Raw genomic sequence first — 13,157 nt, 5'->3', positions numbered from 1 at the left:
AGACTCGACCGTTATCCACTGGCACCTCATGCTGTGTCCTTGGTCCATCCTAAATTCTAGAAGAAGGTGGACCTTGGTATTTATAGGATAGAAAGGGAGATCCCAATAAATGCGTGGGTGGTTTTTTTGTTTGTTTTTTAGATGTGAATCCTAAGAGCTTCTGAGCAGGGCCAGTTACTTCTCAGGACTTTATCTTTCTGCAAAAGGGAACACGGCGGGGGGGGGGGGCGGGGTAGAAATAACTGCTTTGCCCTGCACAGGTTAGAAGAGGAGAGAATGCTGGGAAAGTAGGCTTTAATGCTAAGGCTTGGGTTGTATTTATTATTTGCCAAATTGAAGCGTTCCATAATCAGATATGTATTCGGGGAATATAGTTTTGACAGCAATGTGAAAAGTAAGAAAAGATTAGAGGCAGACATGCCACTTTTGAAAGCCTTTTCAAAGTTCTAGACACGAGATTAAAAGTGGACTAAGTCAGTGACAGAGCAAAGGAAAGAAGGAGACATTTCCGAGGTAAAATCAATAGGGCTAACTAGTGACCAACTGAATGTGGAGGTGATGAAGAGGGCATTTAGTTTATTCTCAATCTTTTGCTATTACAAACTAGTCAGTGAAAAATCTTGTATATAGGTCATTTTAAATATGTACAGATATAGTAATAAATCCCCAGAAGTAAAATTGCTGGGTCCAAAAATATATGGTTTGTAAGTTTGTCAGATATTGCTAAAGTCTTCTTCACGGGTTGCTCTACCTATCAGCAACATATCAGAATGTTTCCCTTGACAAGGATGATGTTATCAAACTTTGGAAGTTTTGCCAATCTGATTGGTGAAAATGGTTCATTTTTCTAAGAGCAGATATGGTTGATTTTCATTGTACAAGTCAGATTTAAGGGGTTATGAATTAAGTGTGTGGTAAGAACGAGAATGGAGACAATAGGTAGCAGTCTAAATGACTGGAATCTGGCCTTACTGGAGGGAGAGAATTAGACTGGTGACTCAGGTAGCAAGCAGGTGTATCGAGGATGTTTTAAATAGGAGAGACCTACTTAGACTGGTTTAAAGTGATATTAAAATGATCCATTAGGAAATGAGAGATCAAAAATTGTAAAGAATTTGAGAGCAAAGTCACAGAAGCAGAAAGAAATGGTATTTTTGGCAAAGTTGGGATGGATGGGAGCCAAATGGGGGTGTAGAAAGTGTGATGGACAGAAGGTTGTGGGTGGGGAGCAGATGGCAGGCACCTTTTAAAGGCAGAGGAGGAGGAGAACTTTCAGAACAAAAATAAAAAGGAAAGGATTAGATTCACTGGTAGGAGGGAAAAGCACAGACCACAAATGCTGTATTGCTCACAGATGTGTGGGGATTCCTGCCTGCCAGACCCCAGGGTTCCAGTCTCCAGGTTTTCATCCTATTTGCTGATGATTCATCCATGTGGACATTGAGTCATTCAAGAAATGTTTACTGACCATCTATTTTGTCAGGCACATTGATGTTACTCAGGATGAACTGAGACATGAAAGAAAGTGGAAGGTTTTAGGTCATATGCCAAACTCCCGTGTGTGTGAGAAATCAGAGGATGACTAGGTGATGGTGACCAGGGGCTATAAAGGGTATGACAGATGGTTTGCACTCAATGTGTCTTGTGCTTTAGCAAGAGGCTGTTTTACAAAGCAGTAGTAGAAGTAGACCAGGTTTTTTTAATAGGCAGAGGCCACCTGTGTTGTTAACACTATAGACTCTTTGGACTCAGGAGAATAAGAACCCTGACCTCGATAAGGAAGTATATCTGAAGAAAGTAAGGTCTTGGGGGGGGGGGGGGTGCCATGCAGGTAGGAGAGGTGTTCTGGGAAGAGTTGAAATTTACTTTAGTTTCAGAGGTGCGGCAAGAAAAACTGTGGAGTAGTGAAAGGATGGGTCAAGGAAAGGAATCACTGAGCAGTACAGAGTTGACAGTGAAGAATAAATTCTACATATAGGCAGTGGCCAAGTATGACTTAAACATGAGGCAGGAAGGAGTTAGTTGTTCCAAGAGGGATGCTGCTATCAAGTTTTTTATTTTTGTCTTTTAATTTTCATTACTGAAATAATAGACTCAAAATAGAATAGTAAACTACCTTGTAACCTCCACCCAGCTTCCACAATTATCAATAATTTGCCAATCTTCTTCAGCAACTCCTCCCCCTTTATTTTTTGAGTATTTCACAGCAAATCCCAGATATAATATCATTTTTGTCAGACTGTATCTCTTAACTGATAAGAACTTTTTCTTCCTTTTAAACATAACCGTAGTGCCACTTTCACAACTAGTACAATTTTGAATAATTTTATAAAGTTACCTTTCCAATGGCAAACTGAAGCATTTGCCAGGGGTTTAAAATAAAAGCATAGATGATTTAGGAAGCCTGCCAAGAAATAATGGTACAGGGGACAGAATTAGTTCCTTAGATGGTACCATTAAAAATTATTCTGTAAAAAAATTATGATGGAAAAATGTTAATGACTAAGAATAAATTACAACATTTGTATTACGTATAAACATACATGCATATAACCTCTGTATCTAGCATATATAGATATTAAGATATGGATAGCAGCGTTCCCGATATGCCCCGTGGCGCACCGCTAACCGCCGGATTTGAATCGCAGGACGGGCGGTGGCGGCGGCATGGGCTCTCCATCGTTGCCCCCCGCCTGGCAGCTCTATCTCAAGGACCACTGCGTCTCCACCTTCAAGAACTGGCCTTTCTTAGAGGGCTGCGCCTGCACCCCGGAGCAGATGGCCGAGGCCGGCTTCATCCACTGCCCCACTGAGAACAAGCCTGACTTAGCCCAGTGTTTTTGGTTTTTTTTTTTTTTTTTTGCTTCAAAGAGCTGGAAGGCTGGGAGCCCGAAGACCACCCCATAGAGGAACATAAAAAGCATTCATCTGGTTGTGCTTTCCTTTCTGTCAAGAAGCAATTTGAAGAATTAACACTCAGTGAATTTTTGAAACTGGACAAAGAAAGAGCCAAGAACAAAATTGATGGAATTGTTGATCCCACGGTACCAGGGCCGGAGTCATCTTCCATGTCGCCAGGGTGACTTTTTCACCCTTGGATGTCATTTCCCACGTAGAGGGGAGGACAATGATTTCACTTGCAGAGTCGGGCTTAGAGGAAGTGAGCCCACATCTGAGCAACAAAAGACATCCTTCAGAAGTAACTCTTAGGCATACCTATAGGCAAAGGAAACCAGCAACAGGCAGAAAGAATCTGAAGAAACTGCAAAGAAAGTGCACTATGCCATTGAGCAGCTGGCTGCCCAGAAGTGATGCCTCTTGCCTTACCTAGCTGGTCCCAGAGCTAGACCCATGGTTCCTTAGACGTTTTCCCCAGTAGTACCAGCCTTTCTGCGGAACTCCTTAATGTCTTATGAAAGGAAGACTTCAAAAACAAAATTAGAACATTGAAACTATATTTTCGTTTCTTCTAGAAGGTGGTGCCAAAGTCTGCTTGTTTGTGCAGCTGGTGCTGCTGATTATAGTGACTGATTCTCTCTTGTTTTAGTTTTTGCTTTATTGATTCCTGGAGTTAATAGGGTGAGGAATGGGTGAGGAAGTTGGCAGAGTGTGCATTCCTCTAGAACTGACAGCTTTGTTGTGTTGCTGCCACCCATAGGTTGTGACCGGTGATCACTCTCCATCCTGAGATCTCCGTGAGGTCACAGTTGCAGTGTGATCCATTGCAGAATGAAGGATGCGATTTTTAAGTTCAATTGCATAACAGTTTAAATTTGTAGCATGCATTTTTCACCTTGTGTTCACCTGCTTTGTGCCCTGTCTCATCTTTGGTGAGCACGGTGCCATGCCTTCCTCTTACCTTGTGAGATCTGTGGTATCACAGTAGCCTCCCTCTGCCCAAAGTGGACTTGAAAGTCGCCTCCCTTCCTGAACCTCTGAGTGTGCCACCTGTGGAGGGGACTCCCTGCCTCTCTCTGTCAATGTCTGCCTTTTTCATCATTTAGAAGTGTGTGTATTTTACAACTTAATGCTTCCACAGATGGAGGCTCTCCTCAGGAGTTGATGTGTGTAATTAGAGGCCCTTTTAAAGGACTAAAGCATGAAAGGATGGGGGGTGGGTGGGGGGGGAGATGGAGAAGGACTGATGGCTCGAGACCAGGTGAGCCGGCCTCTTACTTTGAGGCCACTTGAAAATAATTATTTTAGTATAATTTACCTCCAATGGACATGGTAAAGGCTGCAGTATTTCCCTAAACCAGATGAGGAACCTCTCCTTTGTGCAAGAGAAGGTGTTTCCCAGCAGCCCGGCTTGCCCACCACCTCATTCTCAGCCGCTTAGAAGATGCAAGTCCCAGCACCCCACAGTTGGGGGTGCAGTCCTCCTTGGAGCTGGGTTCTGGGCAAGGCTGTTATTCCTCCACGGCAGGGGAGGCGGGGCACATGAAATACCCGTATGAGGATTTCCCAGTCTTAATATTTCCAACACTTTACAAGTAGATGTTAACCATTGATGTGGATTAGAAAGCTGATAACTCACTTGCCTTTCTACACGTGAATCTTCCTAAAGGAGGGCAATGGAATAAATTAATAAAAAAGTGGGCAGGAAAAAAAAAGGTATGGATAGCAGTGTGTGGGGCGGTGGGGAGGGAAGACGAAAAGAACATATACTAACAGGTCCATTGATTTCGGAGTGATTGGCCAGGTGTTATTTTTTTTTTAATTTAAAAATTTTTTTCCTTCTAATGTCTTTATGGTTTAAGGGGGTGGCTGGGCGTGGAGGTGGCGGAGAGAGTGTTGGGGGAAGGATCCTGGTCTCTGTGATGAGGCTGAATTCACAGTAGTGAAAAATCTTTTTCTGATCGTTCATCTTTTTCCAGTTTCACAGTCCACAGATCAGAAATGCAGATGAATACAGGGTAGGCGCCGGGGGTGTGGGAGGAGTTAAATGAATACAATCTAAGGAAAGAAGATGAAAGCTTTACTCTGATACATCTCTCGGTTAGAGAGAGAGGTCACAGAAAAAGATTCAGGGGAGCCCGCCCAGCCACAGCGGCGACCACCCACGAGCCGCCGCTTTCCCACCCTCCACCTGGCGCCAGCTCCGCGATTCCTGCTGCGCGGCCCTCTCCTGCCCTACCTACTGCCCTGGGGTCTTCCCGCCCCGTGGCTCTCTCCCGCCCCGCCCCAAGTCTCTCAGAGCGGCTGCACTCGCCTTATAACTTCTGGGCGGTGGAATCTGCGCTGTGGCGCTCCCACGGATCAGGGTTCTTATGAAGTGTTGTTCTCAGACGTAGGTGCCTATGGCGCTTAGAGCCTGCCTGTGGCAGTGCCTTCTTGGCTGACACCAAAGGGGCTGACAGCCCCTGACCGGTTATGGGTTATGAGCTCCATAATGGCACCAGCTGAGTTCAGATGGAGCGGGCAGGGGCGGGAGCCTGCTCACATACCCCAGGAATGCCCAGAGGCCACATCTTTCACCAGAACTTTGAGAAATAAATTTGTGAGACTAACTCACAAATTGTCCCTGAAGAGCTCTGTAGTTGCTCTTTCTGTAGGTCAGATTTTACTGTGAGAACTGCTGTCACTGTGCTGGAATCCTTAAACACAGTGGGGATGACTGGATCCACAGTTGGTAGAAGCCTTGTGGCAACAGTTAATCAGGACAGACAAGGTGGGCATGGCCACCATAATAGATAGCAGATTCAAAGCAGCAGTCAAAACAATCCGATTTAAAGAGACCTATGGAGTTGTCTAGTAGGTCATGGGGTTCCTAGAAGCAAAACAGTCGGGCAGTCTACTAACTTCTTGTTTGAGCTATATAAGCAGAAGAATTCTAGGTCAAGTAAGCAGAAGTTTAACTTGAATTACAACAGAAGTCACAGCCCCTTAATCAATCCCCAGACCTGAGACAGTTCACAGATCCAGAGCCCCTTGAAGGAGGGGAAGGCTGGGTACCCTCTGCCTTCCCCAAGGAGACCTATGGCTTACCAGGGTGACTGTACACTGGGGAGAAGGTAGTGATCAGATATTTGGGGGATTATTAGACACTGGTTCAGAAGTGACACTAATTCCAGGAGACCCTAAAAACATCACTCAGGTCCACCAGTCAGAATCTACCAGGTGCTTATGGAGGTCAGATGATCGATGGAGTTTAAGCTCAGGTCTGTCTCACAGTGGGTCCAGTGTGTGCCCGGACCCATTCTGTGATCATTTCCCCAGTTCTGCAATGCATAATTGGAATCGCCATATTCAGCAAGTGGCAGAATCCCCACATTGGTTCTCTGACTTGTGCAGTGAGGGCTATTATAGTAGGAAAGGCAAGTGGAAGCCACTAGAACTGCTCATACACAGCAATATATGAATTAGAAGCAGTACCGAATTCCTAGAGGGATTGCAGAGATTAGTACCACTCTTAAGGACTTGAAGGATGCAGGGGTGGTGATTACCACCTCATCACCATTCAACTCTCCTATTTGGCTTGCGTACCTTTTAGAGGATGACAATGGATTATCGTAAACTTAACCAGGTGGTGACTTCAATTGTAGCTGCTGTTCCGGATATGGTATCAATCAACAAATCAACACAGTACCTGGTACTGGTATACAGCTATTGATCTGGCAAATGCTTTTTTCTTAATAGCTGTCAGTAAGGACCATCAGAAACAGTTTACATTCAGCTGGCAAGGCCTGTAATATACCTTCACTCTCCTACCTCAGGGATATATTAACTCTCCAGCACTATGTCATAATCTTGTCTGCAGGGACCTTGATTACTTCTTCCTCCCACAAGACATCACATTGGTCTGTTATATTGATGATATCATGTTGATTGGACCTAGTGAGCAAGAAGCAGCAACTACTCTACACTTATCCATAAGCATTTGTGTGTCAGGGGATGGGAGAGAAATCCAACAAAAATACAGGGCCCTCCACCTCAGTGAAATTTCTAGGTGTCCAGTGGTGTGGGGCATGTCCACATACCCCTCCTAAGGTGAAGGACAAGCTGTTGCATCTAGCCCCTCCTATAACCAAAAAGAGGCACAATACCTAGTTGGCTTCTTTGGATTTTGGGGACAACATATTCCTCATTTGCTACCAGCCCATTTACCAAGTGACCAGAAAAGCTGTCAGTTTTGAATGGGGACTTGAACAAAAGAAGGCTCTGTGACAAGTCCAGGCTGCTGTACAAGCTGCCCTGCCACTTGGGCCCTATGACTCAGCAGATCCAATGGTGCTGGAAGTGTCAGTGGCAAATAGAGATGCTGTCTGGAGCCTTTGGCAGGCCCCTATAGGAAAATCACAATGCAGTCCCTTAGGATTTTGGAGATAACTGCAGATAACTATTCTCCTTTTAAGAAACAGCTTTTAGCTTGCTACTAGGCCTTAGTGGGGACTGAATGCTTAACCAAGGGTCACCAACTTACCATGAGATCTGGGTTGTCTATCATGACCTGGGTGTTGTCTGATCCACCAAGCCATAAAGTTGAACATGCACAGCAGCAAGACTGCAAGGTCACATTTGAGACCTTACCAAATATTTTTGTCATTTTCAATTTCATTTTCTCATAACTTTACTCCTACCGAAGCTTATTCATACATATATATCTACTGCTACTACTACTATACACATAAAAACAAGTACACATTGGGAAACCTGACCAACAATCAAGGATTCAACTCAGAAGCAAGGCATTTCTGAGAAAGTATCATTCCAGGGGACTTTAAAGAGAAGACCGACAACAAATGATCCTTGGAACTCAAAATTGGTCACAGCTGGAATCAGAAGGAAAAATTAATGAGATAGCAGAGAAATCATACAAAAAATTGAGACTAGTGATAGAAATACCTAAGAAAATCCTGACGAGAGACTGAAGCCTTTCTTACAATACACTTGGATGGAACTTGGATCTCAGTTCAGGTCTAACACATAACAAAGATTCTCTGCTGAAGACAGCCTTCTTAAGTGTGAGATATATGAGCAGAGCCTCATGTAAAATTCAAGCATTATTGAATGTCAAAGAATCTTTACATGTGATAATTCTTTTAGGTTTAAAGAATTCAGTCTTTAGCTAACATTAAAAAGTTCACATTGGAGAGAAACACTATAAATGTAATTTATGTGGAAAAGCATTTACATAAAATTCAGTACTTAATAAACATCCAAAAATGCATACTAGAAGGCATATACTGTATATGTATTGAGTGTGGCAAAGTCTTCCATTGAATTTCTATTCTTATTAAATGTCAGAAAATTCACTCTGGAAAATAATTACATAAAGGTAATGACTATGGAGAAGCATTCACTTACTGCACAACCTTTATTCAGCACCAATGAATTCATACTGGATAGAAACCTTATGAATGTAATGAATACAGGAAATCTTTAAGCCAAAGAATATACCTTATTCGATGCCAGGAGTCTCATACTGAAGATAAATCCTATAAATGTAATGAATGTACAGCAATCTTAATTAGAGCAGATAGCTTGTTCAGCAGCAGAGAACTCACAGAGAAGAGAAACTGTATAAATGTACTGAATATGGAAAAACCTTTAGTTGCTGGTCAAACCTTAATCAGCATCAGGTGAGAGACCATATAAATGTAACGAATACTGGAAAGTCTTTGGCTATTGTTAATTTCTTGGACAACATCGGAGAATTCATGCTGTACACAGAAAAGTTCTGTGAATATGTTGGCTCTGGAAAGGCATTCAGTGACTGCTCCTCATCTATTCAACATCAGAGAGTTCATAATGGAAAGAAATCTTTCAATGTTATCCATGAGAAATGCTTTCAGCAAAAGATACAACTTCTTCAGCATCAGAAAACTCATATCGGAGAGAAACCTTACAATGTAGGGAATGTAAGAAAGCCCACAGGTACAATTCATCCCTTTCTCAGGATCACAGAATTCATGGTATGGAGAAATATTACAATAATTGAATTGAGAAAGTTTTCAATTGCTGGTCAAACTTAAATCAACATCAGAAGACTCGAACTGGAGGAAAACCCTATAAAAATTAAGAAACCCGTAAGTGTTAAAAATAGTTTCCCCTGACATATTCACTTCAACAAATTTGTCATTTTTTTTAACTCATGTGAGAGCCTCCCTAAATGATTATAAACTGTAGGAGGAGAGGCTCTATGTGATTCTCTTTTCTTATTGAGCTGCTAGTTTAAATCCACTACAGATATGGCCTTAGGAATTGCTTAATTTTTTTCTTGCTTAAAGCAAAGAATTTTAATATTTCCATTTGGAGGTCTTGACTTACTCCTCTTTGAAAATCTATCAGGAACTTGAAGGAATGGCACAAATGGAAATCAGACCACTTCAATTGTCATTGGGTTTCTATGATGGTTTGAAGCTGTATGGACCTCAGAAAATCATGTACTTAAAGCTAATGCACACAATAAGTGTAAACCTCTTGTAAGTAGACCTTTCAATTAGGGTAGTTCAATTAAGGCATGGCCTAAGGGAGGTCTTAATCCTTTCATTTGGTGTTCTTTATAGGAGACTGATATGCAGACAAATAGAGAAAGCCACAGAAACAAGAGAAAACCACAGAAGAGAAAGGAGAGACAAAAAGATGCCACCATGTGCTGTTCTATGTGACAGAGGTGCCAGGATTGTAAACAGTTGGTGTCTAGGGGAGAAAGCATCACCTGAGGATGCCTTGATTTGGACATTTTCACAGTCTCAGAAGTGTAAGCTTGCAAGCTAATAAATCCCCATTGTAAAAGGCAACCCATTTCTGGTATATTGTTCTCAGCAGCTTTAGCAAACTAAAACACCTTCTAAGAATGGTTTTAACTCTGAAAAGCGGTCTTCAGTCTGTCCCTATAGGTCCTACCCAGACTAGTTAGGATTCCAGACAACTCCAACAAATTTCAGTCAACTGTATCAATGTTCTATTGACAGAGAAGTAGAGCAGGATGTCTTGGCCCTAGGACAGACTTATATTCATTCATATCTCTTGGAAAGGATTTTGTAAATTTAAAGGTATTATTTATCCCAGTTTCCCAATATTTCAGGAAAGAGCCATCAATCTTATAAAATTATGGCCTGTATAGCCTGGGCTTTTTTAAATTCAGAACTTCACCACTGGGCAGGATTTTTGAAACCTATTCCACACAATTTTTAAAACTTAAGAATATTTTTACTATCTCTGATTTTGTTTTTTGCTAGACTCATCATGGCATGTATGTATGTATATGTGTATGTGTTATACCTATATAAAAATTTAAAAGGTGGGCAGACTTCCGGAGAAGATGGCAGCTTAGTAAGACGCGCGGATCTTAGTTTCTTCTCCAGGACAGCTACTAGGGGAGTAGAAACGATACAGAACAGCGCCCAAAGCCACAACAGAGATAAAAAAGACAGCGTACCCCATCCTGGAACAGCTGGCTGGCTGAGAGAAGCCGCTCGGGTGAGATCGCCGAGGCGCGCGGGCTTCACCGGGCGGGGCGGCAAGCAGCCGGAGTCACTCCCTTCCCCCTTCCCGGGCCAGCTGGGAGAATTGGAGAGGCATTCCCCTGAAACCGCGGCGGCTGGTGCCCACACCACGCGCGGCCCCCTGGACCAACTGAGAGAATTGGATCGGAAATCCCCAGGCCGCGGAGAATGGTGACGGGCGGGGGAGGCCCCTTCCAAACCCGTGACTCCCCAGGAACGTGCACACTCCCGGGCGGGGCCGCTGGCGCCCTCCCGCCACGCTTGTTGCCCGGGCCGACTAGGAAATTCGGACGGGCGCTTTCCCAGGCTGCGGCGGCCAGCAACCCTCCCTGCGTTCGGACCCCGGGCCAGCTAGAACTCTTCCAAGCCGCTTCGGCTAGCGAACCTCCCGGACGGCGAGAGTTTTCCAAAGTTAAAGGTCCCACAGCACCTTTTACTGGTGGGACCCGCAGACAAACGTGTGCCACGAGCGCCACCTACTGGGCAGGATAAGAAAAACAGAACCCAGAGATTTCACAGAAAAATCTTCCAAACTTTTGGATCCAATACCCAGGGAAATCTGTCTAAATGCGCAGACGCCAACAGAAGATAACGGATCACGCTCAAATAATTGAAAATATGGCCCAGTCAAAGGAACAAACCAATAGTTCAAATGACATACAGGAGCTGAGACAACTAATGCTGAATATACGAACAGAAATGGAAAACCTCTTCAAAAACGAAATTGATAAATTGAGGGAGGACATGAAGAAGACATGGGCTGAACATAAAGAAGAAATAGAAAAACTGAAAAAACAAATCACAGAACTTATGGAAGTGAAGGACAAAGTAGAAAAGATAGAAAAAACAATGGATACCTACAATGATAGATTCAAAGAGACAGAAGATAGAATTAGTGATTTGGAGGATGGAACATCTGAATTCCAAAAACAAACAGAAACTATCGGGAAAAGAATGGAAAAATTTGAACAGGGTATCAGGGAACTCAAGGACAATATGAACTGCACAAATATACGTGTTGTGGGTGTCCCAGAAGGAGAAGAGAAGGGAAAAGGAGGAGAAAAACTAATGGAAGAAATTTTCACTGAAAATTTCCCAACTCTTATGAAAGACCTAAAATTACAGATCCAAGAAGTGCAGCGCACCCCAAAGAGATTAGACCCAAAAGCAGAAACCATGGAGGCTAGAAGACAGTGGGATGATATATTTAAATTACTAAAAGAGAAAAACTGCCAACCAAGACTCCTATATCCAGCAAAATTGTCCTTCAAAAATGAGGGAGAAATTAAAACATTCTCAGACAAAAAGTCACTGAGAGAATTTGTGACCAAGAGACCAGCTCTGCAAGAAATACTAAAGGGAGCACTAGAGTCAGAACCAAAAAGACAGAAGAGAGAGGTATGGAGAAGAGTGTAGAAAGAAGGAAAGTCAGATATGATATATATAATACAAAAGGCAAAATGGTAGAGGAAAATATTATCCAAACAATAATAACACTAAATGTTAATGGACTGAATTCCCCAATCAAAAGACATAGAATGGCAGAATGGCTTAAAAAACAGGATCCTTCTATATGCTGTCTACAGGAAACACATCTTAGACCCAAAGATAAACATAGGTTGAAAGTGAAAGGTTGGGAAAAGATATTTCATGCAAATAATAACCAGAAAAGAGCAGGAGTGGCTATACTAATATCCAACAAGTTAGACTTCAATGTAAAACAGTTAAAAGAGACAAAGAAGGACACTATATACTAATAAAAGGAACAATTAAACAAGAAGACATAACAATCATAAATATTTACGCACCGAACCAGAATGCCCCAAAATACGTGAGGAATACACTGCAAACACTGAAAAGGGAAATAGACACAAATACCATAATAGTTGGAGACTTCAATTCCCCACTCTCATCAATGGACAGAACATCTAGACAGAGGATCAATAAACAAATAGAGAATCTGAATATTACTATAAAGGAGCTAGACTTAACAGACATTTATAGAACATTAAATCCCACAACAGCAGGATACACCTTTTTCTCAAGTGCTCATGGATCATTCTCAAAGATAGACCATATGCTGGGTCACAAAGCAAGTCTTAACAAATTTAAAAGATTGAAACCATACACAACACTTTCTCGGATCATAAAGGAATGAAGTTGGAAATCAATAATAGGCGGAATGCCAGAAAATTCACAAATACATGGAGGCTCAACAACACACTCTTAAACAACGAGTGGGTCAAAGAAGAAATTGCAAGAGAAATTAGTAAATACCTCGAGGCAAATGAAAATGAAAACACAACATATCAAAACTTATGGGATGCAGCAAAGGCAGTGCTAAGAGGGAAATTTATTGCCCTAAATGCCTATATCAGAAAAGAAGAAAAGGCAAAAATGCAGGAATTAACTGTCCACTTGGAAGAACTGGAGAAAGAACAGCAAACTAATCCCAAAACAAGCAAAAGGAAAGAAATAACAAAGATCAGAGCAGAAATAAATGAAATTGAAAACATGAAAACAATAGAGAAAATCAATAAGACCAGAAGTTGGTTCTATGAGAAAATCAATAAGATTGATGGGCCCTTATCAAGATTGACAAAAAGAAGAGAGAGGATGCAAATAAATAAGATCAGAAATGGAAGAGGAGACATAACTACTGACCTCACAGAAATAAAGGAGGTAATAACAGGATACTATGAACAA

At 42.2% G+C, this 13,157-nt stretch overlaps 1 protein-coding gene and 1 pseudogene across 3 annotated transcripts in view; one reads left to right on the top strand and one right to left on the bottom strand.

Annotated features, from left to right (window-relative positions):
• Positions 1-13,157, bottom strand: part of ZNF391 (zinc finger protein 391) — a 75,989-nt gene that overhangs the window by 17,207 nt on the left and 45,625 nt on the right. Inside the window, exon 5 of one of the 3 annotated variants that reach the window (XR_013168809.1) lies at positions 8,417-9,009. The exons of the other annotated variants lie outside the window; for them this stretch is intronic. The gene's annotated coding sequence lies outside the window, so the exon portion shown is untranslated. Of the gene's footprint in view, positions 1-8,416; positions 9,010-13,157 lie in introns of those variants that run through there. 3 annotated transcript variants of the gene reach the window in all.
• On the top strand, positions 1,831-4,969 carry LOC143669264 (baculoviral IAP repeat-containing protein 5-like; annotated as a pseudogene).

The sequence above is a fragment of the Tamandua tetradactyla genome, chromosome 25 (genome assembly GCF_023851605.1).
Source record: "Tamandua tetradactyla isolate mTamTet1 chromosome 25, mTamTet1.pri, whole genome shotgun sequence".
Taxonomy (NCBI): domain Eukaryota; kingdom Metazoa; phylum Chordata; class Mammalia; order Pilosa; family Myrmecophagidae; genus Tamandua; species Tamandua tetradactyla.
The sequence above is the reverse complement of the archived record's forward strand: the minus strand, read 5'-3'. Positions and strand labels throughout refer to the sequence as shown.